Source organism: Chlamydotis macqueenii, chromosome 1 (assembly GCF_036417535.1).
Source record: "Chlamydotis macqueenii isolate bChlMac1 chromosome 1, bChlMac1.mat, whole genome shotgun sequence".
In the NCBI taxonomy this organism is placed as follows: Eukaryota; Metazoa; Chordata; class Aves; order Otidiformes; family Otididae; genus Chlamydotis; species Chlamydotis macqueenii.
The window spans coordinates 46,526,738-46,553,666 of record NC_141556.1 but is presented as its reverse complement, the minus strand read 5'-3'; the positions used below and the strand labels follow the sequence as shown (position 1 = coordinate 46,553,666).

Genomic DNA, 26,929 nt, shown 5'->3' with positions numbered 1-26,929 from the left:
GCTATTTTAGTAAACTGTCTTCATCTCAATGCACAAGCTTTCCTTTATTGCCAATTCTCTTCCCCATCCTGTTAGGGAGGTGGAGGGTGGATGAGAAACTGTGTGGTGACTAGGGCTAAACCATAACCACATCCCTTGACCTGCTGGCCATGCTTCTTTTGAGGCAGCCCAGGATATGGTTGGCTTTCTGGGCTGTGAATGCACATTGTCAGCTCATGTCCAGCTTTTCATCCACAAGTACCCGCAAGTCTTTCTTGGCAGGGCTGTTCTCAATCTCTTTATTCCCTAACCTATATTGATACTGAGAGTTGCCCTGATCCAGGTGCAGGACCTTGCACTTAGCCTCGTTGAACTTCATGAAGTTTGCATAGGTCCACCTCTCCAGCCTGTCAAGGTCCTTCTGGATGGTGTCTCTTTCCTCCAGCATGTCGATCATACCAGATAGCTTGGTGTCATCAGCAAACTTGCCAAGGGTGCACTCCATCCCACTGTCTGTGTTTCCAACAAAGATGTTAAACAATTTCAATCCCAATACTGACCCCTGAGGAATGCCACTCACCACTGATCTCCACTTGGACATTGAGCCATTGACCACCACTCTCTGAGTGTGGCCATCCAGCCAATTCCTTATCCACCAAGTGGTCCATCCATCAAATCCATGTCTCCTCAGTTTAGAGACAAGGATGTTGTGCAGGACAGTGACAAATGCTTTGCACAAGTCCAGGTAGATTTTGTCAATTGCTCTTCCCTTATCCACCCATGCTGCAACCCATTCACAGAAGGCCACCAAAGTTTTCAGGCACAATTTGCCCTTAGGGAAATGTTGACTGTCACCAATAATCTGTTTATTTTCCATATACCTTAGCATAGTTTCCAGAAGGATGCACTCCCTGATCTTGCCAGGCACAGAGGTGAGACTGACCGGCCTGTAGTTGCCCGGGTCCTCCTTGTTCCCCTTTTTAAAATTAGGGGTTATGTTCCCTCTCTTCCAGTCATCGGGGACCTCACCAGACCACCATGACTTCTCAAATATGATGGCCAGTGGCTTGGCAACTTCATCCGCCAGTTCCCTCAGGACTTGCGGATACATCTCATCAAGTCTCATGGACTTTTGCACTTTTAGGTTCCTTAGACGGTCTCGAATCTGATCTTCTTCTATAGTGCATGGTTTTTCATTCTCCCAGTCCCAGCCTTTGCCTTCTGTGACTTGGGAAATATGACTACAGCACTTGTTGGTGAAGACTGAATCAAAAAAGTCGTTGCCTACCTCAGCTTTCTCCCTGTCCCAGATAACCAGGTCCCCTGTTTCCTTTCAGAGAGGGCCCACGCTTTGCCTAGTCTTCCTTTTATCCCCAATGTATCTATAGAAGCTTTTCATTTTGCCCCCACTATAATGTCTCTTGTCCCTCCTCTCTATTTAATCCTGACTCATAAGCTCTTGGTCAGCTCCTCATCCATCCCTAGGCAGAGCTCCAGGCATTCCAGCTGGTCATTGACATAGAGGGCAACACCCTTCCTCATCTCCCTTGCCTGTCCTTCCTAAAAAGCCTGTATCCTTCCGTTCCAACACTCCAGTCATAGGAGTCATCCCACCACATCTCCATGATGCCAATAAGATCATAGCCCTGCAGGTGTGCACACATCTCTAACTCCTCTTGTTTATTCCCCATGCTACATGTGTTTGCATAGAGGCATTTAAATTGAGGCCCTGATGAAGATGACTTAATGGCTGGAGTGACTGGAATTCCTTTGTGCTGCTCTTGAGGTGCTCTCCTGCTGACTCGTGATCCTTCTCCAGGCTCTGGGCGTCTATTGCTGGCACTAGCATCAAACTTGTAGAAGTGATATGGATTGAGGTTCACCTCTCCCAGTGATTTTAGTTTAATGCCCTCTTCACCAGCTTGGCAAGCCTATGACTGAAGATGTTCTTTCCTTTCTCTGACAGATGGGCCTCACCAGCCCCCAGTAGACTAGCTTTCCCAAAGTGAGTCCCATGGTCAAGTAGCCAAACTCCTGGCTGTGGCACCAGTCCTGCAATCATTTGTTGATTTGCCCGATTTGACTGGCCCTTTCAAACCCCTTCCCTTTGACTGGGAGGACTGATGAAAAAACTACCTGTCATCAAATGACTACCTGTCATCACTACTCATCAGACTGCTCCTGGCTGTATCACTTCTGCCCATGTGAAATAACAGCAGTGGATAATAGCGGAGTGTGCGACGCTTGGTAGTTTCTTGGTGACATCCTTGATACAAGCTCTCGATAAACAGCACACCTCTCTAGAGGGTGTGTCAGGCCGGAAAATGGATGCCTCTGTACCTCTCGGAAGAGAGTAACTTACTTTCATCAACCTTTGCCTTTTCTTAGTTGCACAGACAGTAGATCAGGCTGCCTTACTCAGCTCCAGTGTCTCTCCCGATGTGTCAAGTCTTTCCTCGTCTTTCTGCAGTGCAGTGAAGAGGTTCTGGAAGGGCACCTCAGGCTTTAGGGGAAGTCTCTTGTCCTTGTCCTTGCGTTGCAAATGTCTTGTTCTTGCTGTTGCAAACTTCCATTCTTCTGTGTCATTGCCCACCTTCCCTTCTCTGTGTGCTAATGGGGAAGTTTTTGGCTGTTTGGCTGTGGGCTGTAGATCCACTGCAGAGTGCACTTGGAAACAGCTGTCTAATAACTTCTCAGCCTGCCTGATGCTATGCAGCTTTCTCACTGCCTCCTGCAGCTCAGCCACTTGCTGCAGGAGGTCCTCCACCTAGGCACGCCTTTTGCAGGCAGGTCTGCCATCTTTCCATGCCCCAGGAGAAAGGTCCAGGCACTTCCTGCAGCCCGAGTTCTTCACTGCATCCTCTCCCTTCAGCAGCTCCATCTGCATGGAGGCATCAACCACCGCTGGGGTAGCTGATGCAGACCCCCCAGCTGGAGCTGCAGCCTTTGCTCTCAAATGAGTGCCCAACACTCTGCCTTGAAGATCAGGTAAGATGAGTGCCCTTGATCTGTGCAGATGGTCACAGAATGATGCCCCGTTGCTGGACTATGTGTGTTTCGAGTCTCTCACTTGGCCAGGAACGTCCCTCCTTCAAAGAGGCGCCCTCCCTGGGCACCCTGCCACGTGAACTGCCTTTGACTTAGGTCAAACCTTAATCTTTTTTTGTCACTTAAAAAAATTCATGCATATTAACATGACCTTGTTGAAGATCATGTTTTCTTTTTTTTTTTTTTTTTTTTACCCCTTAGTTAATCTTGGGAATAGTAGTTTAAATATTTTTAAATGTGAAATGCTTCCAGCAACATGAAAATCTGAACAATGTAATTTATATGGGTCTCGATTTGGAAAATGCTTATTGAAATTAAGGTAATCTATGGGGATTTGACAGGCAAGAAGTCATCCTTATCTAGTATACACACTTGCTTTGAAAACAGAAGGACTTGTGATATTATTCAGTGCATGAAACACAGAGTTCTTCCAAAGACTTTCAGTATTTGTTTTGATTTCTAATAAATAGAAAATTCTTCCTCTCATATCATTTAGGACATGAAGACATGAGCAAACAAATATTTAATGTGATGAAAATTTAATTAGTAGTGAAATAATTATTGCAACTTATTTAGGAGTGAGATACAAACTCTCTGTCCTTTAACAACTTGATATCCTTACTGATGGTTATCTTCTTAGTTTTCCCAGAAGTGTAACCAAATCTAGCTCTGCTCCGGTGTAATTGTTTTTGTGATGTGCTTTTTTTTCCTCTAATTTTGCATCTCACAGCCTGTATAATGTACTGAATGACATGGATTCTTTAGTCTTTCCTTTTTAGTTATTATTTTGCTAAATAGTCTGTGATCTGCAGTTGATGTTTACAAAAATATCTGCTTAAGGTTTTGTTTATTTGTTTCATTACACTACGGTATAGATTTCGAGGATAATGGAAGTTTTTCAGCATGCTACCTCGAGGATCTGTTTTCATTATATGCTAATATTTATGCTTAAAGTGTCCTGTTTACTTTTTGTTGGATGACATGCAGCTTATCAAGAATTCATGACTGACTTTCTTCTAAGGATATTTAAAAATCCTTATATAAATATCCCTATATGAATAGATCTCCTCAAGTAACTCATTGAGGAGAAAAAACCAACGTACTCTATATTTATAGTTTTGATGGCCTAAGTACTACTTTGTTTAATATTGTTTTCCCTTATTTTTCCCTTCTTCACATGAGTACTTAACAATTGCTAGTTGAAATTAAGCACTTAAATTAAGAAATGTTTTTCTTCTACTCTCTAAGTAGTTAAGTCTTTCTTGCGTACTAATGGTAACAGTTAACCAAGATATAACTCCTGGAAAAAAAGGAGTTAGACCTTGATGAGATAATGAATCAGAGATTGGAAAACTTAAACTTCTGAGCTTAAGTTGTTTCCCCAGGACTTAGTAATTAATAAAATCAATTTGATATAAAATGTGTTGTACTGGTGCAGCACTTGAATGTAAGACAGTTTGAGTTGCATCAGATTGCTGAGGATATTTCTCTGAAGTTTTGAAGAGTTCATTAGGAGGCTGTTGTTTTGCTTGCTTTATTCTGTGCTGCATTAGGTATATCATCACGAAACAGCTAAAACACTATTAATAACTACAGATGTTTATTAAAAATGTTCTGAGTCTCTGAATATACAATCTTAACAGCTGCTTTCTACAGGCCTACTAAGCTCAGGTCCTCAGCAATTGTAGAGCATAAACCAAGCATGATCGGGCTGACTAAACCAATCCTATTTCTGAGATGTTTTGTTTTATACCCCCCTGGTGGTACCTTCCAGTCTTCTAGACCCCAGTCTTCTGGAGTGCCTGAGTATTCTACATCCACATTCCTAAACATGCTTCAAGTCAATGTTTTGTTGTATCAGCAGATCCCTAGGGGAAATCTTAGTCAAGTATATTGACAAAGTGTATTACTATGTCAGGGTCATGGATTTTCCTAAGAATGTCCAGATTAGTGCACTTCTAAAGAAAAATTGTAATGAATAAGAATTAACTGAATACAGGGCCAGAACATTAACAATTAGCCCATTTAAACTAGCCTAATTTCAACAAAAAGACAAAATCTGTTCTTCTATAGACCAAGGATGATTGTTGCACATAGTTTTTCTATCTAGGCATATTTATTTATTTATGTCACATATAATGGAATGAAAGTAAAAATTATACTGTTAACTTTGACTATATTATGTACTTAATCCACATAAAGAGTAACAGTTACATTTTAATAATTTTCACTATATCAAGTAGAAATTATTGAAAGACAAGAAAGTCACACTATATTGCCAGATGCAGGAATGTCTTTCTTTAGCAAGCACTTGATAAGGAAGGGATTTGGGGTTTGTTTTTGTATTACTGTGAAGAATCATTTTGTAAGAACTCTTTTGAACCCTATGCCTTTGTTCTAAGAGTCTTCCAGAGTTATCAGTATTTTAGGATATAAGACCTCTAATTTTACCCTGAGCACTAGAACACCCTTACCTTAATCTTGCCCTACGTTGAATATATTATGTAAAATGTCTTCACAATATTCTCTCAGTTGTGTTAGTTTCACCTACAGCAAAACTGAGCTGGCTCCCTGAAGGTGTTTATCTTTTTTAAAACTTCTTAACTTCTGTGGTTTCCTTTTTGTTCTCTTAGTGCTGTACTTTCTTTCTGTGTTCTCTTAGACCAGTCTTATGTGAGATTCCCCCTTAAGTAATACAAATTGTCCAACAGCTGAAATTAACTCCCTGAGAACTCGCGCAGATTAAACTGCCTCTACTAACCACAGCCAACAAACACAATGAATCAGGAATAGAATTAGACCTGTAAAACTGTGTTACTGATCTCTTCTCTCACCTAAGACAGATTTATAAAGGTAATGATTTATTTGTTTTCCTGTGTGAAGTTTCTGGTTTTGTTTTAAGGTTAATTTCAAAAGACTTGAAACACATCAAGACATTGATTATTTGGATCTCTGGAGTCCAAGTCATTAGAGAGATTTTCCCTCACAATTCTTCTCACTACTGTAACTCAGATTACTGGTGAATGAACACTGCTGATAAAGCTAATAAAATTAGCTAAATCTTGTACAACACTCAAATAATTGACATTAAGTTTATCTTTCAATGATATTGCTTCCACAACTTCTTGCTGCAGGGGTTGTTGCTTTGTATGGCTTTTGATCTTGTGTATTTTTCTTTATTTATCTGTAAACTAGATGATACTTGATCAATTTTAAAGTCATTATAATGCTGATATTTCTTACATCTACCTGACGTTTCAAACTGTGCATGAAAGCTACCAAACTGGGGAGATATGAAGACATGCCTTTGAACCCAATAGGACCTAGTTCACAAGCTACTTAGGCACCCAGTGCTTTTGGAGATGGGAGTTGCTACCTCTCACAGAGGCAAATATAGCATTTTACTAGGACAGAAAAAAAAACAACCAGGAACTTTGTTGTTTTGGAAATAGAATCACAGAATCATAGAATGTTCTGTGTAAAGAATGAAAGATTGTCAGTAAAAGCTTACTGACACTTCCACAAGTGGATTTGAAGAAGAAATAAAAATTGTGTACAAAATTACAGGTTTTATTTCAGTGTGACATGAAAACACACTGGTAAGGACATGTTTACAAAACAGATCAAGCTGTTTAATAAATGTCAGAATACTAGTGCACTGGAGAAATCTTATTTATTGTCAAATTCACTTTTCTAGTGTTGTAGGTAAATACTAACTTTGCCCCTAGTCATATTAAACCCAATTTAATTATTTCTTTAATAAGTTATGTAATAAATCTTAAAGTTCTCTGATATCAGTAAAATATTACTGTATGTTCTTCTAATGTTATTTTTTAAAGTTTCAAAGGACTTAATGTACAGAAACTGAAAAACTGTGTTTTCTATGTACTTAATTTTTATTTCCTGTTTTGATTTGTATCTTTTCTTTATATGATACTTTAACATAACTTCATTATCTAGTATAGCTAATCAAGAGTGCAGAATTTAGAGAAATGTTTCACTTTTGCTGTCTGGCAGTTCGTTTGATGTAAGATATATTAGCATTGCTGATGCAATATGGACAACCAATTAACAATGAGGTGACCTTTTTCTTTCTTTATACAATTGTCATTCAGCAGTGCATCTCTAATGAGAGTCTTGAGTTCCTGAGAGCCTCTACTAACAAAATATTGTATTTTCCGATGAACATGCTGATGACTGAAGCAAAGCTTTTGATAAATGAATAGCTTTTATCAGCCTTGCTCGCTGGGACCCATTAGGAAAGGTTTTACATTGTGCATCATTTAGGGAGCTTAAGATGTAGAAGTACATTGAAATGGATAACACTGAATTCCATGATGAATTATAGGAACATCCCTTTGCATGTAAAGGTAGTACGATATAAAGAGGTCACAAGCAAATAAATAATGTAGCTTTACATAGTCCTCAGAATGGGTTAAGTGTCCATGAAATGTAGTGATGTGACGAAGGTACTCATTCATCTCAGCTTACAACAAGTTCAGTATAGAATGAGATAAGGCACAACTGTACTTCTCTAAATCCTTTTATGTTGAACTCAAAAGGAAGAAATTCTACTTATTCTTGAGGTGCAAAGGTTGTTTCAGGATGCAAATGTATTATAACTACAGCATCTTTCTTTTGGGGATTTTAGAAACCTTGAAGTAACCCTCTTAATTTTGTGAATCGCATTAACATTTTCATACACTTGAGATGACAGATTGGTGTTTTGACGCACTAATATCTATATGCAAGCTTCGTTGGACTACAATGCAATAGGAAGAGCTGTAAATAATTTGTAAGGAATTCAGAGGAGGATTTTTACCACTTTTTTTATTCGTATGGAATTTGAAAATATCCTTTCGGGGCAGAGAGGAGAACTGCATTTAGGATGAGACTCTTGCTCAAAATACAATGAAAATTGGCTAGCCAAAAGTAACATAGCTTTCACAATGGGGAAGTTACGGGTCAAGTAGAAATAGAAAGTTAAATATTTTGTGTGAGGAGTTTTCATGAAATACAAGAAAGATATCTCCAAGATAAGTGAAGGATAGAAGATAAAGCTGACCCATAACAGAGGTGGGAAGACAAGTGTATAAAAAGAAAGAAGGTAGGGGCCACTGGATAGCTGGAAAATAAGTAAATTGCTCATACGGCCTCTTATCTTTCCAGAAGAGCTTTGAGGGAGGAGAAAAAGAAATAAACTGTCTGAGAGGGGAATGATTAAAAACAACTGATACAGAGCTTTCCTTAGAGGCCTGACATTAATGAACCTGTAATGGGTTATATTAGACTAAGTTAACTTTTGCTGAAATAAGTAAAGTTAAGCTGTTATGCTAATAAGAAATACAATATCAAGACAGATTAAAAAGGGAAGAGTCATGAGTAAAATATGGAACTCTGAATTGCTAGTCAATTACAAGGATTTTGACAAGAAAAAAAGGTATAATTTAGGATACTGGGACATGGATATTTTCAGTTATCTAGTTTGAAAACTAAATTATCACCTCTAAGTTACACAAGCACATAATATTAGTTATATAGGAGCACACACATTCACATAAACTTAAGTGAAACATTTCTATTTTCTGTAGTAAATATGAAAGTTTATGACACTCTTTTCTCTTTAACAGAGGTTTGTCGGTTTATATGATTGAGAAGCTCTTATGCTGGACATCTGTTTTGGCTCTTGAAGGCAGCATAAATCAAATAAATTACCTCACTGATATATATCATAGGATACATATTAGAATCATAGAATGGTTAGAGTTGGAAGGGACCTTCAAAGGTCTTCTAGTCCAACCCCCCTGCAAGGATCAGGGACATCCCCGACTAGATCAGGTTGCTCAGAGCCTCATTCAACCTGATCTTGAACGTTTCCAGGGATGGGGCCTCCACCACCTCTCTGGGCAACCTGTTCCAGTGTTCTACAACCCATCAGTGTAAAAAAAAATTTCCAAATATCTAATCTAAACCTACCTCCCTCTATTTTAAAACCATTACCCCTTGTCCTATCACAACAGGCCTTACTAAACAGCCTCTGCCCATCTTTCTTGTAGGCCCCCTTGAGGTACTGGAAGACCGCTATCAGGTCTCCCCGGAGCATCCTCTTCTCCAGGCTGAACAGCCCCAACTGTCTCAGCCTGTCCTCATAGGAAAGGTGCTCCAGCCCTCTTATAATCTTTGTGGCCCTCCTCTGGACCTTCTCCAACTGATCCATGTCCTTCTTGTGCTGGGGGCTCCAGAACTGGACACAGTACTCCAGGTGGGGTCTCACCAGGGCAGAGTAGAGGGGGAGAATCATCTCCCTTGACCTGCTGGCCACGCTCCTCTTGATGCAGCCCAGGATGCGGTTGGCCTTCTGGGCCACAAGGGCACATTGCCGGCTCATGTTGAGCTTCTCGTCCACCAGCACTCCCAAGTCCTTCTTCTTAGGGCTGGTCTCGATCCATTCTCCGCCCAGCCTATATTTGTGCCTGGGATTGCCATGACCCAGGTGCAGGACCTTGCACTTGGCCTGGTTGAACTTCATGAGGTTGGCACGGGCCCACCTCTCCAGCCTGTCAAGGTCCCTCTGGATGGCATCCTTCCCTTCCAGCGTGTCGATCGCACCACACAGCTTGGTGTCATCGGCGAACTTGCTGAGGGTGCACTCTATCCCACTGCCCACGTCACCGACAAAGATGTTGAACAGGGCTGGGCCCAACAAGAACCCCTGAGGGATACCACTCGTGACCGATCTCCACATGAACATTGAGCCGTTGACCACCACTCTCTGAGTGTGGCCATCCAACCAACTCCTTATCCACCGAGTGGTCCATCCATCAAACCCATGCCTCTCTAGTTTAGAGAGAAGGATGTCGTGTGGGACAGTGTCAAAAGCTTTGCACAAGTCCAGGTAGATGATATCTGTTGCTCGTCCCTTGTCCACCGATGATGTTTAACCCATCATAGAAGGCCACCAAATTGGTCAGGCAAGATCTGCCCTTGGTGAAGCCATGATGGCTGCCACCAACTACCTCCTTGCTCTCTATATGCCTTAGCATGGTTCCCAGGAGAATCTGCTCCATGACCTTGCCAGGCACAGAGGTGGGGCTGACTGGCCTGTAGTTGCCCGGGTCCTCCTTGTTCCCCTTTTTAAAAATAGGGGTTATGTTCCCTCTCTTCCAGTCATCGGGGACCCCACCAGACCACCACGACTTCTCAAATATGATGGCCAGTGGCTTGGCAACTTCATCCGCCAGTTCCCTCAGGACCCTCGGATGGATCTCATCAGGTCCCATGGACTTGTGCACCTTTAAGTTCCTCAGATGTTCCTGAACCTGCTCTTCCAGTACAGCGGGCGGTTCTTCATCCTCGCAGTCCCTGCTTGTGCCTTCCACAACTTGAGTAGCGAGACAAGAGCCCTTATCGGAGAAGACTGAGGCAAAAAAGTCATTGAGTACCTCAGCCTTCTCCATGTCCTGGGTAACCAGGACACCAGTTTCCTTCCAGAGGGGGCCTACCTTCTCTTTGGACTTTCTTTTGTCCCCTACATACCTAGAGAAGCCTTTCTTGTTCTTTTTTATATCCCTGGCCAGATTCAGTTCCGTCAGGACTTTAGCCTTCCTCACCTGATCACTGGCACAGGCTCTTTGTAGTCCTCCCAGGCTACCTGTCCCTACTTCCACCCTCTATAGGCTTTCCTCTTCACTTTCAGTTGGTCCAGGAGCTCCTTGCGCATCCACGCTGGCCTCCTGGCCTTTTTGCCCGACTTGTTCTTCATTGGGATGCACCTCTGCTGAGCTTGGAGGAGGTGCTCCTTGAATATGGACCAACTTTCCTGGGCCCCTCTTCCCTCCAGGGCCACATCCCATGGCACTTTGCCCATCAGGTCCCTGAAGAGGCCAAAGTCTGCCTTTCTGAAATCTAGAGCAGAGAGCTTGCCGTGTATTTTCCTTGCTGCCCCGTGGATCTTGAACTCCACCGTGTCGTGGTCGCTGCAGCCAAGGCTGTCCTTTAGTTTCACATCCCCCACCAGCCCCTCCCTGTTGGTGAGCACAAGGTCGAGCACAGCACCCCTCCTTGTCGGATCCTCTATCGCCTGCAGGAGGAAGTTGTCGTCCACGCGTTCCAGGAACCTCCTGGACTGCCTGTGCCCTGCCATGTTTTCTCTCCAACAGATGTCAGGGTGGTTGAAGTCCCCCATGAGGACCAGGGCCTGTGACCGTGAGGCTGCTCCTATCTGCCTATAGAGTGCCTCATCCGCTCTGTCCTCCTGGCCAGGTGGCCTGTAACAGACCCCTACTGTAACGTCCCCTGTCCGTCCCCATCCTCTAAGTCACCAAAGTATTCTTTACTGGGTAGTGCAGGGAGTTGGAAGAAGCATTTTTGCGTTTTTTTGTTTGTTTAAGATTTTGACAATTTGATCAGTTTTACAAAAAGTATGGTCTATCTTTACTCCTGCTCTGTTGCTATCTGCCAAAACACACATCAAACTCAACAGCTGAAGTTTAAACAAAAATAAGGTAATTAAGCTGCAGCACTTTGGGATGAGGTTTGATTTGGCTAGGTTTTGTCTTTGAAAGGTTTCACTCAAATTGTTTTACAGAGTAGTTCAATTCAGAATAGTATTTTGACAGGCCTCTTCCTGGATGACCTGATGCCTTTCTGCAAGTTCCAGTGTTTCTGAGGTCTTGCTTGGAAGAAAACATATTGGAAAACTATAGCCTCTATCCATTAGTCATGGAAACATTGAGGACCCCTGTAGGCAAGGGATTCCTGAACCTGCCATACTGTGACAGCTCCTCTGGGAGCATATCTTCCTGGGATTCGAGGTCCACAAGTTGAGTGACTTGACCACGTTATAGAGCTTCTACATCTGTTTTGTGGAATCACAGAGTGGCTGAGGTTGGCAGGGATTTCTGAACATTGTCTAGTCCAAACTCCCTGCTCATGTCAGGGACAGCTAGAGCAGGTCATTTGGTGCTTCAAATATCAAATTTTGAATATCTCCAAGGATGGAGACATCACAACCTCTCCAGGTAACCTGGTCCAGTGTCTGAACACCCTTACAGTTAAGTCTCTTCTCACACATAAATGGAATTTCCTGTATTTCTGTTTGTGTCTACTGCATCTTGTCCTACCACTGGGTGCCACTGAGGGGAGTCTGCATCTCTCTTCTTTATATCCTCTGTGGTGGATTGACTCTGGCTAGTTGCCAGGTGCTCAACAAAGCCACTCTATCATTCCCCCTCCTCAGCTGGACAGAGGAGGGAAAATATAATGAAAGGCTCATGGACGGAGATAAGGATAGCGGGAGGTCATTCACTGCTTACTGTCACGGGCAAAGTAGACACGACTTGGGGAAATCTGCTCAATTTATTACCATTCATTCACTTTAAAACTTCTTAGAGCTCAGGTTTTTAAGGTTTCTAATTGTATTCTAAGGTACAAGCAAGTTATGAGATCAGAACACTATGAAGAATTTTAATTTTAACAATTTTTTTCAACAGCAAATAGGTTTGCAATATGGTATTAATAATTATTCAAAAATTAGTTATAAAGCTTTTGACAAGAAAACAACATTTGAAATGTTTGTAATATTTTGATTTTTAAAGTTGCTTTTATTTGTACAGCAAATTCTTTGGAAACTTGTAGCTGACAAAATAGATTTCATTTAAAGTACAATTAGTTGCAGAGATTACAAGTATTTCCAATAAAATCGTATGCTGGGGGGAACTCTTAGCTGTAAAAGGCTGACTCATGTGGTGAATGAAAAATGTGGAATAAGATTTGGAATGGAATAAGAGACAACTGAGTGTTAACATACTTGGTACACAGCTGCAAGAGCCAGTTTTTGTATTAGGGACACTACATGTTAGGAATGTAGGAGGAGCATGCTGCAAAAGGAAAGAGCTATTTGATGGTATAAGGATATGTGGAGATTTTTTATTCAAATATTTTTCAGTTAATTCCTTTAAAAATACGTAATCCCGTTTTTTTTTTTTAAAAAAAACTTTTTCTTTTTTTAAAGTCATTTAGATCTGGGCTTTTTCTTTTCTGATCAGTGTGGTCACAATCTCTACCATTTTGTTTCTAACACATTCATTAAATTTGGATTCTTGTTTAAGACCACATTAAGGGATATTTGTATTTGCAAAATGACTGTGCTAATTCAGAGGTTAGACACATTTTGTATTTGAACGCTGATCAGTATGATGTTATATTTTTAAATTTATTGCTTTCCTTTCCATTTAATTTTGTCAAATATCATTGGAAGTCATAGATATAATATGCTTAACTCCCAAAACTACAGTGAACAGGCATTCAGGAGGTTTTTCTTTGGCATGTGTGTTTGTAGAATAGAATTTATAACAGAGCACATTTATTTACATCTGTTAAATGAATATTTATCAAACGTTTTTCCAAATTGGAATATGTTTACTGAAGTATCTTTGGGTCATTATTAATAATTGTGCCATATGCCTGTATGTTTTTGAACCAGGTGGCTGGCAATCATGTATAGTGGTCTCCAGATGAACCGTGGTTCAGTGACAGCAACAAAAAATTCTCTTGTAATGTGCACACATTACTATGAACAATCCCTGTTTTCTCCTGACTTTCTCGTTCAGTTCCAAATACCATTTGAGTATCAAACATTCTATTCCTAGATGACAATTCAGTATTGAATACTAAGAACTTTTTAAACATATGATTGAAAAACGGATGTTACTAAACGAAGAACATCAGTATTAGCATTATCCTCTCTGCAGTGCTGCTTAAGTTACTGGTAAAGTTGCTGGTATTTTACATCTCTTGCAAGAGTACACAGACTAGTAAGTGCTGTATCATGTGTTTCCCTAACTTATATGTGTCTCTATAGTCAGAATAAACTTATTTCATAAACTCTACTTTGTCTTACCAGTTCTTGTTCAGAGACAGTTTAGATGCTTTCGTCTTGCCTAATCTCTTTCTGCACCTGTGGTGCATGTTGGCATTTGACAAGACCTACATTCATTTCCATTCCTTCACTGAATAGTAAATAACACAATTCCAGCTGTGATACTATTGGAGAAAGAAAACATTTTTTGTAATATCAGTTGGTCTGAGGCTGTACTTCATGCATATGATTTTGTTTTTCATTTCAACTTATATTTTCTTTTCTGAGACACCTAAAAATAAGCCAGTACATAGAGTTGGTCTAAGATTTTCAAATATTTTTCTTCAACATAATCTCTGAATTTATATGTATTAATCTTTCCCTCACAATATCCAACTGCATAGAAAGGGAGTTCTCAGTGTTTTTTAGTTTGTCTATCAGTTATATTTTAATTACTTCAAGATACTACCATCTGCTTTTATATATATATATAAATATTATGTAAAATGTGAATTTTTAATGCATATTTCTTCCTAAGTGTCTCAAAAAATATTTACATTCTTTCAGTGGGAGATTAATAGTCTACGTCAAAGTATATGGAGTTGTTTATTTTCCTCAAAGTTTGAGAAATTTACGTGACACATAGAGAGTTTACCTAAGTTGGCCTGTTATTTTTTTTTTTTTTTATACAGACATACAGAGAGAGAGATATTTTTAAGAACATGGCATGTACTGATTTTAATGCAACTTCAGACAGAGAAGAATCATAGTTTTGTTGCAGTCATAAATCTTGGTCTTAAATAAAACCTATTGTTTAAGAGGGGAGATCTTTATTTTATGGATAAACTTGAATTAGTAGGTATAGGCTATTTTCAGAGAGACTCCCATACTGGTTTTGTCTTGGCTTTGTTTTCATTTTGACTAGTTCCATTTTTCTTGTACTTTAATTGGAAAAACTCAGCAATTGGTTTGCTAATAGAACACTGTGTTTATCATAATACATGGCGATGTTTATCTGTGCTGTATACTTTGGCAAGAAACCTTTAGAGACTTATATTGTCTGATAGTGTCATACGAGCCTATGTCTATTAGTTACGAGGCTATTTTCTACATGAAAATTGATGCTCAGCATCCAACTGGTGAGTTACTTCTACTGGATGAATCTGACCTTCTCTGATAATAAGGCACTATTCAGAAAAACCTTAAGTAACCAGGTCAGGAGGAACACCCTATATAACTCTTGTCACAGAAGAAATAAAAGTCTGAAGTTTTTTACTTCTTAAAGGCATCTACCTGAGTTCAGCAAGCTCTACGACAGAGACAGTATCTTAGGGATTCTATGCACGAAAGAAATAGCTTAATTATGCACACATTCTCTTACCGTGTTGCAAATGTTTGTCTTTAATACACATCTTCAGGACCAGTTATTTTGCCCTTTATTTGTGGGAATTTTTTCCTAAATTAGGTAAGTTACTTTATATTCCCCACAATCAGGACAGTATAAGAAAGGGCTAAGCACAGGCACACCTAGACAATAATGGTTCTTTAGGTAATGGTATTTAGGAGCATTTGCTATATCTCTTCTACAAGACAGAATGTCAAATGAGCAAGAGATGTAACAAAACGATTGAAATTTAACATATCTTTTAGGTTGCTTTATTAAATGTGTAGTGAGATTTCTGTGAATGTCTCTGCGGTGTGCAGTTTATAATTTCTTTTTGCCTCAACAGAAGATTAGAACTTGGAGGAGTCCAAGTTCTTCCCCAAAATTCTTCCTCTTGCCTTCTATGACAGCCTATGAGAAATACAGTTTTGTAGTACCTGAAGCACTCTAGATTTATACAAGCTTTGAGTCTTTTTTTTTCTAAAGGTGTTTCCTGTTATACACAACAAAGATTTTAATCTAGACTTTAAATGCCAATCTAGAGCACTCTTTCACAAAAAAAAATAGACTGCACTTGCAAGTGTTTATTGGCTAGACCACTAAAACACTCCATTACATAAATGAGAAAAAAAAATAATGTGTATCAAAGGTTCTACTCTATTATAGTTTGAAAAAAAAAAAAAGAACATTCAAATTTTGTCTAGTACTTTTGAAGCTTTAATCTTTATATGCATATGGAAACATCACTGCTCCACTGAGACAATGAGGGGGTTTGTGTATGAATTCTCCCAGAACAGTCACCACATGTAAGGAATACAAATTCTGTGGTTCTGCCCCTAAAATATCCCTTTACTCTCTGAAAAAAAAAAATGTTTATCCTCATGAATTACTCATTCACAAGGTGTGGATCAACCTGTGTTAGCACCAGGAAAGAGAATGTTAACCTGACCAAGTTTAGCTATTTTGTACACAATAAAATGATTTTGTAAAGTGAACCACTGAGTAAAAAGAGAGACAGAGACAAAAAAAAAAAGTATTCTGCAAGATTTACATGGATTTCTACTTTTTCTGCAGGCTTTTTAGTGAAGCAGCTGTAGCTTGGATTTCAATGTGTGACTTTGATGTTGTTGTCAAAACCTTCAGATAACAGCTAGATTTGACAAAGCTAAAAGGTAAGTGAAACATTAAAGCAAATCACTCGAAGAAAACAGAAACCTCTGTATTTAGTAGGTATTGTTATTAATATTATATATTGAAACATGTGACATCTGCAAGGGGAGGGTCTCTTCATAATTTGTTTCAAAACATATTGTTTTATTTCATAGAACCATAGAATGGTTTGGGCTGGAAGAGACCTTACAGATCATCTACTTCCAACCTCCCTGCCATGGGCAGGAACACTTTCCACTAGACCAACTTGCTCAAAGCCACATCCAACTTGGCTTTGAACACTTCCAGGGATGGGGCATTCAACGCCTCACCATCCTCATAGTGAAGAATTTCTTCCTTATATCTAATCTAAATCTACCTTTTTCCAGTCTAAATCTACTTTTTCCAGTCTAAAGCCATTACCCCTTGTAATGGCTCTGTAATAACTCCTTTAGGTACTGAAAGGCTGCTGTAAGGTCTCCTCAGGGCCTTCTCTTCGCCAGGATGAACAACCCCAGCTCTCAGCCTGTCTCATAAGAGAGACAGCTCCAGGCCTCTGATCATCCTCATGGTCCTCCTTTGGACTCTCTCCAACCCATCCGTGTCCTTCTTATGTTGGGGGCCCCAGAGTAGAACACAGTACTCAGGGTGGGGTCTCATGAAACCGGAATAGAGAGTGAGAATCACCTCCCTTGACCTGCTGATCACACTTCTTTTGATGCAGCCCAGAATGTGGTTGCCTTTCTGGGCTGAAAATTCACATTGACAGCTTACGTTGAACTCCTCAGCAATCAACACTGCCAAGCCCCTCTTCTGACAGCTGCTCTCAATCCATTCTCTGTCCAGCCTATATTTGTGCTTGTGATTGCCCCAACCCATGTGCAGCATTTTGCACTTGGCCTTGTTGAACTTCATGAGATTTGCATGGGCCCATCTCACAAGCCTGTTAAGGTCCTTATGGACGGCATCCCCTCCCTCCAGCGTGTTGACTACACCACACAGCTTGGTGTCATCAGCAAACTTGCCAAGGGTGCACTCCATCCCACTGTCCATGTTGCCGACAAAGATGTTAAACATGCTGATCCAAATATTGATCCCTGAGGAATGCCACTCATAACTGATCTTCACTTGGACATCAAGCTGTTAACCACAGCTCTCTGAGTGTGGCCATCCAGCCAATTCCTTATCCACCGAGTGGTCCATCCATCAAATCCATATCTCTCCAGTTTAGAGACAAGGATGTTGAGTGGGACAGTGTAAAATACTTTGCACAAATCCAGGTAGATTTTGTCAGTTGCTCTTCCCTTATCTGCAAACATTGCAACTCATTCATAGAAGACCATAAATTTTTTTCAGGCACAATTTGCCCTTAGTGAAACTATGTTAACTGTCACCAATAATCTTTTTATTTTCCATGTGCCTTAGCATAGTTTCCAGAAGGATGTGCTCTGTGATCTTGCCAGACACAGAGGTGAGACTGACTGGCCTGTAGTTCCCTGGGTCTTCCTTTTTCAAAGTTATTCTTGGTAGTTTCTAAGTTGTAAATGAAAAAAAAAAAAACCAAAAACCCAAAACAGACCACCTACAGAAAGGAAACAGAGAAGTGGAATTGCAAACAAATTTTTCTCTATGTCACTCGGGATCATTAAAATAAGAATTCAACTTTTCAAATCTACTAGATGTGACAGGAGGACCAATGACATGTGAGGTGCTTTGTACAACTCTAAGAAACCTGCTTCATCTGTGGATTTACAAATAAGATGAGTGTCATTTTCTATTGATTTTGTTTGTTTGTGTTTTCTAAAGCAGAAAACAAAGACCAACCTTAATTGAAATAATCAAGTTAAATGGCAATAATTACATAAGCACAAGGATGACAAAATTGTCATGTCAAGAGTTGGTCATTTATATGATACTGAATGCCTTTTTTGAAATAATCCTCAGTACAACCTGTGTCATCAAGTATACTTATTTTACTAGACAGATTAGGGAAAGGATATCTATGTAATCAGTCCTTTACATTAAAATTAATACGTAAAATGCTTACTTAAAATAGTAATATAAATTATGATAAATTAAATGAATACTGTATAAATCAGCATTTCTTTTATCTCTGAGAAAGCAATTTTTCATTCCTTACATATTTGTGGGTCAGGTATTGCCTCAAGGAGAAAGTTCATGAATAATTTAAAAATGACCATTTTTATTTCTGATGAGAGCGCTAAGAAGAGCTTTCAGGGCTGATTATATACAATGTATTCCAAGGACTATTGTTTATTAAAAGAAGACTTTTCTCTTGTGCTAAAGTCCCCCAGTACAAGAAAGATATAGACCACCTCTTAGAGAGTGTCCAGAGGAGAGCCATGAAAATGATCGGAGGACTGGAACACCTCTCTTATGAAGAAGGGTTGAGAGAGTTGGGTTTGTTCAGCCTGGAGAAGAAAAGCCTTAAGGGGGACCTTATTGCAGCCTTTCAATATATAGAGGGGGGTTATAAGAAAGATGGAGAAAGACTTACTAAGGCCTGTAGTTATGGGACAAGGGGCAACTATTTTACATTGAAAGAGAGTAGGTTTAGATTGGACATAAGGAAGAAATTTTTTATTTGAGGGTAGTAGGACACTGGAATAGGTTTCCCAGAGGAGTTCTGAATATCCTGTCCCTGGAAGTGTTCAAGGCCAGGCTGGATGGGGCTTTGAGCAACCTGATCTAGTGAAAGATGTCCATGCCCATGACAGGTAGGTTGGACTGCATGACCTGGTACCTTCCAACCCAGACTATTAATTCTATTATTCTGTTGTGTGTCTGTGTGTTTGAAAACACTTGTGAAACGTGCCTTATCTTTATATAAAATTTCCCAGTCTTCCTGACAGAAACTGCCCCCTTGATTATGTGAAATATGTTGAATACTCATAAACCAGAAAATGTTTTAAAAATACTCTTCTAAACTATGTAAGCTGGTATCTAAAAAGTATTTTATCACACTGTTTTGAAGCAAATGTATTTTCTTGAAACACTATATCAACACTATGCACACTGCTACATCTGCTATTATTCTTATAACTGACTTTGCTATGCCATTAATAATGAAATCTGGCCTGAATGCCTTTTTCCACTAGCACACAGTAATATTAAAGATCTGTTTTAATCTTTTTACTTTCTTGTTAACTTCTCTTCTAGTATTATCCTCATTTCATATCTACTTAAATTTATTCTGTGGATCTTTTCCCTATTGACACAGAAAAATCCAGTTTCTATTCACAACATCAGTAAAATCAGTTGTTGAAAACTTTTTTTCCTAGGAAAGTGATATCTCTCTTGTAATGACTTAAAATTGTAAGTGTCTTTCATGTGTTGCCTTTTCCAACATTCTAGTGACCTGTCATTATACCTACATATTATGTTAAGATAAGAAGCCTTGTCAGTATTATGAAAACCTGCAAATCTATAGAATAAGTAACTCTAGAGAAAGGATGCATCCATTCTGAGGAACTGCAGTGTGAAAAAGTTGCTAAGTGGATCTTCTAGTAACTGTTATCTTAAGGATTTTAAGAATTTCTACTGGATATTTGATGTCTAATTCTATCAAAAGGAAAACAGGAACTGGATAATTCAGTGGAACAAAATTAATTACACAAGGTCTATATTCATTCAGTTCATTATAGGCATCATTATTAAAAAATTACATATAGTTCTCTGTCAAGCAGTAATATAGTTTTTGAAAACAGAGTTCATACTTATCTTGGAACTTTAGGGAATGTGACTGAACAGGCTTCTGTCTGAATCTCATAAGCACAGTAAAAATCATTGTAATGAAAGACTATAGAATAATAAAAGCATTAATTGTGCATTGATATTAGCGTCAAGAAATTGATAGTGGAGAAAAGTCTCTGGAGAAAAAAAAAAATATTACCCTTACTGTACCAAACTATTATGAAATTGAAACCACGGACCTAGTATCATGATGATGTTGGGTTTTTTATCCATATTACTGTCAATTAATTATTGCACTATCCTTTTATATCTTTTTGAAGTACCTGTTAATAGCTCCTGTCAAATTTGAGCCTAGAAGCTAATAAGACTCTTACATCATTATGTCCATTTGTGCTCCAGACCAATAGAACAAGTCAAAACTTAAAAAATAATTTATTGGATGAAGAAAAGGTAAGGATTGCTTAGGAACCAAGCATTAATTTTGTGCTAATAGGTATTATCATCAGTTATTCAACCTCTAGTATTTATGGCAACCAACACAGGTAATTTTTTAATGAGGTGATGTTTCCAAAAACTTTACTGCCCATTAATAGTAGCTGATTCTTCAGTAACATGACTTGCAAATAGATTCTTAATACTTTTTATTTAAATTTATTGTTTTCAGTAGTTGACTTAAATAAGTATCTGTTAGCAATCTGCTGATACGTATTTTTTTCTAGGCCATTGAATTTCACTTAAGCCTGACTTATTATTAGTTTATGAGTGAAAAAAAGGTGATCATAATTCAACAGAGAAAACAATTTTCCTGAAATAATGGTCAGTGTAGGAATATTTTGCCAATATCACTCTTGTACTTATTTGTCAGGAACATGAGACATACTTTTTCAAGTGGTGAATTTTGCTATTCAATCTTTGTGAATGACAAAAAAAAAATTGAATTCATGCTATTTCTCGTCACAAGAAGAAATATGACAAATCTTTATTCTCTGTACCTTCAAATCATGCAGTTTTACTAGTCTCTGACTGTACATTATCTGCTTTGTCTATATGCTGGCATTGTATTGAACTGCATTTTTAATAAAATAACATTATCTTATGTATCTAATGTAACCATAAATTTATCCTTTTTATTTAGCTCAGGAGTTAAATCCTTATACAGTGGATTTGACATATGAAATCACTTTCTGCTTTCTATTTTGATCAGCTTATGTATAGTTGCTAATAAAATCACCAACACCTATATCCATTTAATATTGCGTACACCAGAAAGAAAGATATAAGAAGTGAAAATGTGCAACATGTTTTACTTTATTGGTTATAAACTCTCTGATGCATTTCAATAAATGAAACTAGTGTTTCTTGATGTATTTCAAGAATAAATCCTTTATATCTGATTAAAATGCAGATCAGCATGATAAACTATTATAATTTGAAAGGGTTGATCTCCTGATGCGATTTTCTTCCATCTGCTTCAGGTGTAAAGCTTAGAGTGAATTTGCTACAATTACTGAATGCAATGTGAGTTCAGATGCAATCTCTCAACTTGAAGTCCCTATGTGAGTGAAAACTCCTTTTTAATACTTCTGACATTCCTGATATTAAAAAAAAAATATGCAACTTTATAATAAAATCATTGTTAGTTATGAGAAATTATGGAAATGCTAGCAAAAATCTGCATGAGAACAAGTGTAAAATCTGAATAACTCTGAGGTTAGGATCTAATATTGTATTTAAAATCCTAAAGTACTGATAATGCTAATTAAGCAATTATTAGTTGTTAGGTGGTTTACTTAATGCATAAGGAGAGATATAACAAGCTAGAAGTCAATGTAAATGACTTTAAGGCTTTTAGTTCTCTGTGCTTTGCAGATCATCTCTAGATTTTATCATCTGCTGGCTAGAATCTTGTATTATGGAATTACAGCACTTGTTTAGGGAAGGGAAAGGATCCCAAACTCTCTTATCTCTGAACATTGTTGTTTTGTTGTAAGGACCTAGAAGTATCTTGTAGATACTTCATCACATTAGAATAATCAATTCATTTGAACTTTAGCGTACTTATTCTTATAAATTAGTAGGACACAAATTTATTGGAGTGATGATCACTAGCCAAAATTGACTAGGGGGTGAAAAGTTATATTACTAAAAGGATATGAGAGACAAAGGTAAATGTTATCAAAAAAGGTAATTTCCTATTTAACAGATGTTGAACAAACAAAGCAATAGTTACTTAAAAAAAAATTAATTTGGTAGGAAAAATAAGAAAATTGCCCTTTTAGTAAAATGTTGTATACAATTTCTGCAAAACAAATAGTCTACTTTGAAAGCAGGTATAGAATGCAGAGATCAGCATTGATTTGACATTAAGAAATTAAACTCAGTTGTTTAATGGCAGAAAACTGTACTCAATGAGCAGAGAAAAATATATGTAACACTCAGCTTGCAAAGAACGGCATTACTTTGTAAAATGGTTTCCTTATGAATTTTGTTATTGAAAAAAAGTCATTGAATATTCCATTCTCTCTCTTTTCAGTTGATTTTTTTTGATAGGCTGAATGTGTTTTACTGTAAACTATTTTCCTAAAGTGTTCTTTTTAAAAGAATATCTAGATGAAGCCAAATCTGCAAGATTTTGGTTTTTGTTTGTTTTGTTGTTGTTGTTGTTTTCTGTGATCCCTGGAGTTACATGCTCCCACTCATGTCCTGAGCAAGAACTCTTTGTGCTAGAACACCACACCCCTGAATGCTAAAATGTTGTATCTTAGGCTGCTGGACTGAAGAGATAATTAATATGGCATAACTGAAAGTAGATACAGACAGTAACATTCTTAAGGGTAAAAGAAATTTGAATTGAGTTTACCTGGCAAGGTCTTGGTAGCAGATAGGCTACAGGAGTGGCTTCTGTGAGAAGCTGCTAGAAGCTTCCCCCATGTTCAATGTCAACTAGCTCTAAGATAGACTCACCACTGGCCAAGGCTGAGCCTATCAGCAATGGCGATACTGCCTCTGCGATAATATACTTAAGAAGGGAAAAAAAAAATATGTGCAGCTATAATTGCAGCTGGAGAGAGGAGTGAGAACATGTGAGAGAAAGAACTCTGCAGACAACATCTGTGGAGAAGGAAGGGGAGGAGGTGCTGAAGCAGATTCCCCTGCAGTCCATGGTGAAGACCATGTCTCCCTGCAGCCCATGGAGGTCCACATAGGAGCAGAGATCTACTTGTAGCCTGTGTATGACCCCATGAGTGGATGCACCTGAAAGACTCCTTGGAGAGCCTGCACTAGAGCAGGCTCTTGGCAGGACCTGTGACCCCATGGAGAGAGAAGTCCATACAGGAGCAGGTTTACTGGCAGGGCTTGTGACTCTCCATGCTGGAGCAGTCTGTTCCTGAAGGACTGCATCCCATGGAAAGGATCCATGCTGGAATGGTTCATGAAGAGCTTCAGCCCATGGGAAGGACCTACATTGGAGAAGCTCATGGAGGACTGTCTCCCGTGGGAGCCACTCCATGCTGGAGCAGGGGGAAGAGTGTGAGGAGGAAGGAGGGGCAGAGGCAAGATGTGATGAAGTGACCACAATGGCCATTCCCTATCCCCCTGTGCTACTCAGGAGGAGGAGGTAGAGAATTTGGGAATAAAGTTAAGTTAAGAAAGTATGGAGGGGTGGATGGAAGGTGTTTTTAAAGATTTGGTTTTATTTCTCATTATAATACTCTGATTTGATAACTTCCTAGCCTTTAGCTATTATATATGAATGACAATTGACAGTTGTTGTACAATTAAGTTAACAGCTGATACTATATGATAGAAATTAGAATGAGAGTGTGAAATATAATAGATAAATTGTAACTGAATAATTTCTGATATATTGGAAAGACTACAGCCTAAATTAGGCTAAGTTTACCTAATTCTGCATATGGTAAAATAACTGTTAGCATAATTGTCTAGCAGAAATTTGGTCAGCTTTCTAGTCTAAACAAGAAATAATCTCTCTTCAGTTTGCGTCTTGACAACTGTCTCAAATTTTGCTTCCCTACTCTGTCTTTCAATATCTGTTACTTACTTTTTAAAATATTCTGTGACTGTTACTTTTAGCTGTGTACTCTCATGTACTTTAAAGCAGACTGGAATTTTGTGGAACTGTTTATTTCCTAGTTCATTGTGTTGAGTTGTACAAAGAGGGGAGAAATGAAGATGTAAAGATCCTCTTAGGAAAGAGATGACTTACAGATAATCATAAGGTGATTTTTGCCTACTGCGGAGATGGGAGCTTTCCTGATGGTGCATTAGAGAGATTTCAAAATATGCAAGAATATTTTTTTCTTCTCTCTTAGAAAAGAAAATGCCCCTTAAAAAGGCTAAAATATTTTTTAATGTTCTCTTGGTTTTTTTTCCTTTTTATCAGTGCCAGCAGTTGCAGATTAAATATCTCTAAAAGCAACAACATACTAAGTGTTATAAAATGCTTCTTTTTTTTCTTGATTTCAATAAACAATTTCCATTAATATGAAGCATAAAACCAACCTATAAGTACACACACATAAACACACACATACATATATATATAAATGAAAATAGCCTGCTTGCAGAGCACTAATATATCTGATCATATCATAGGCAAAAAAAAAAAAATTCCTGCGTACTCACATCTCAGAGGTGTTGCTCTAATGCCAGAAGTGAGGAGGTAATACCACATGGCAGGGTTGGAGTACGGAGAGGGAAAAAGGAATGGGACAGAAGTGAGGATTACTCCTTTTGCAGCAACCATTAATAATGAACATTTTTAACACTGGAATACACAAAAAAAAAAAATAAGGTTTTTGCCACTATTTGTCAAACAATTGTAGTTTGCTTCAAGGTTTGATTAAGTGACCCTTAGCTTTTCTGAAACTCCAGCCATTCTAAAATTCTAAAAACAATCTATGTTTTTGCAGTTTTATATCACAACTGTTGTTCAAGTCAGGATTCTTTTTACGAAAATTAATTTCCACTTAACTCACTTGTTTCAGTTTTTCTAGTAATGAATACGTGTCTTCAGGTGTTATGGAAATATGCTACTTGTTCAGAATAGCAAATGATACATTCACTAAGTCTCTAGATACATTTATTAGCAGAAATTCCAGTCTTGTACAAGAATTATACCACTGTTTTATTGAGTTGAGTGTTTACTGAGAAGTCTAAAAATTACATTAAGTACTTTTTAATAATAAATTGTTACTTTCTTTCACTAAGATATCTTGATAAAATAGATAGGAATGATCATGAAACCAATTGAAGGAAGTGTTTTATCAGGATATCTTGGTAAAAATAGAATCTGTTAAGTGGAGGCAATATTCATTTTGAAATACACTGTGCAAGCAATCAAAACATTCAGATATTAACATGTCTGTAAGTTATATGTTTCTCTGATTCATTAAGAACAATGATCACCACCACCACCACCACCATCATCATCATCATCATCAGTTCTCTACAGTGATTTCAAAGCTCTTGAAGGATTAGCACCAGGGGAGTTCTCATTATTTTTTTCATTTAAATAGAAATTACTCGTTCAATCTTAATACTTCCTTAGTACGGTATTACTAAATGTAATTCTGTAATTTGTCAAATCTTTAAAATGTGTTGTGTTTATGCTATGCTTTCTCATTTAAATTTACCAAAGTCCTTCCTCAATTTCTAAGTGGTTCTAATCTCTGAATCTGTTTATGCATAGCTGTGAAAAAGGCAAAAAAATATTATGCAGAGAAATAGATCATTAAAATCTGCATACATTTTCAATAGTTGACAAAACTGAATCCTACTTAAGTGATAAATTTCAACTAATTATGTGCAAGAAATGCATTTTAGCAGTAGATAAAACTATAGCAAAGAAAAGCAGTACTAGATTTTTTAGAGTTTTTATATTAATATATGCATAAGATCTTCAGTCTACTTTCCTTACTGGGAGAAATCTTCTTTTGAAGTCATTGAACTTCTTAGTTTAGAAATGTCATCTTATATTTAAAATAACAAAGCTTAGTAATCTGATATGAAAATGGAACTTTCAAGTGACCTGACATTTTAACTTGCAAATATTTCATTTTGATCAGAGCATGGAAACAAAATTGCAAATTTTGAAAAAAAAAAAAACCAACAAAACAAACAAAAACCCAAAACCCCACAATGAACAAGATTTAAAATAATCCCCAAAACAAAACAAAAAAGCCTAGCACAAAATGTGTGAAAGGAACTTTTGCTTTAGAAGTGACAAAAATTGTACATTGACCAAAGTCTAACAACTGTCTGGGCTTAATGAGTTGTGATTGACAGGTTGTCTTAAAGCTAACTGTATTGTAATGGTTGCTAAACTCATTCCAATGTACTTATGAAGAGAGAGCTAGTAACTGTCTTTTTATTTCTTTAGGTTTGATTTAATGCTTGCTTCTTAAACTGTCAAGGAGCACGTATATTTCACAAGTATTTTAACATTTTGAGATTATCAGATATTGTCTGGGCCAGCTTCTGTATAACTCTGTAACAGTTTAAAATTATGAGCTACTTGGAATGTTTCTTTATGAAATAAGAACAATCTCATATTTTCACACTGAAAGAGAAATGTAGCTCTCAAAGATGCTTTAGGAGCTGATACAACAAGTTTCCCATCTAAGGCTAGTATTAGCTGTGCCTCTGCCAGGAATATCCCAGTTTTATTTAATCTAATTCTAAGGAATTGACTGTTAGAATGCCTCAGCATCCTTGCTTTTGGTACTTTTCATCATTTTCTAAACCTTTTTACTCCACTACATTAGTTCTTGTTC

At 38.1% G+C, this 26,929-nt stretch overlaps 1 protein-coding gene across 1 annotated transcript in view; it reads left to right on the top strand.

The window, feature by feature from the left end:
* Positions 1-26,929, top strand: part of MGAT4C (MGAT4 family member C) — a 425,968-nt gene that overhangs the window by 81,685 nt on the left and 317,354 nt on the right. The window lies entirely within an intron of this gene.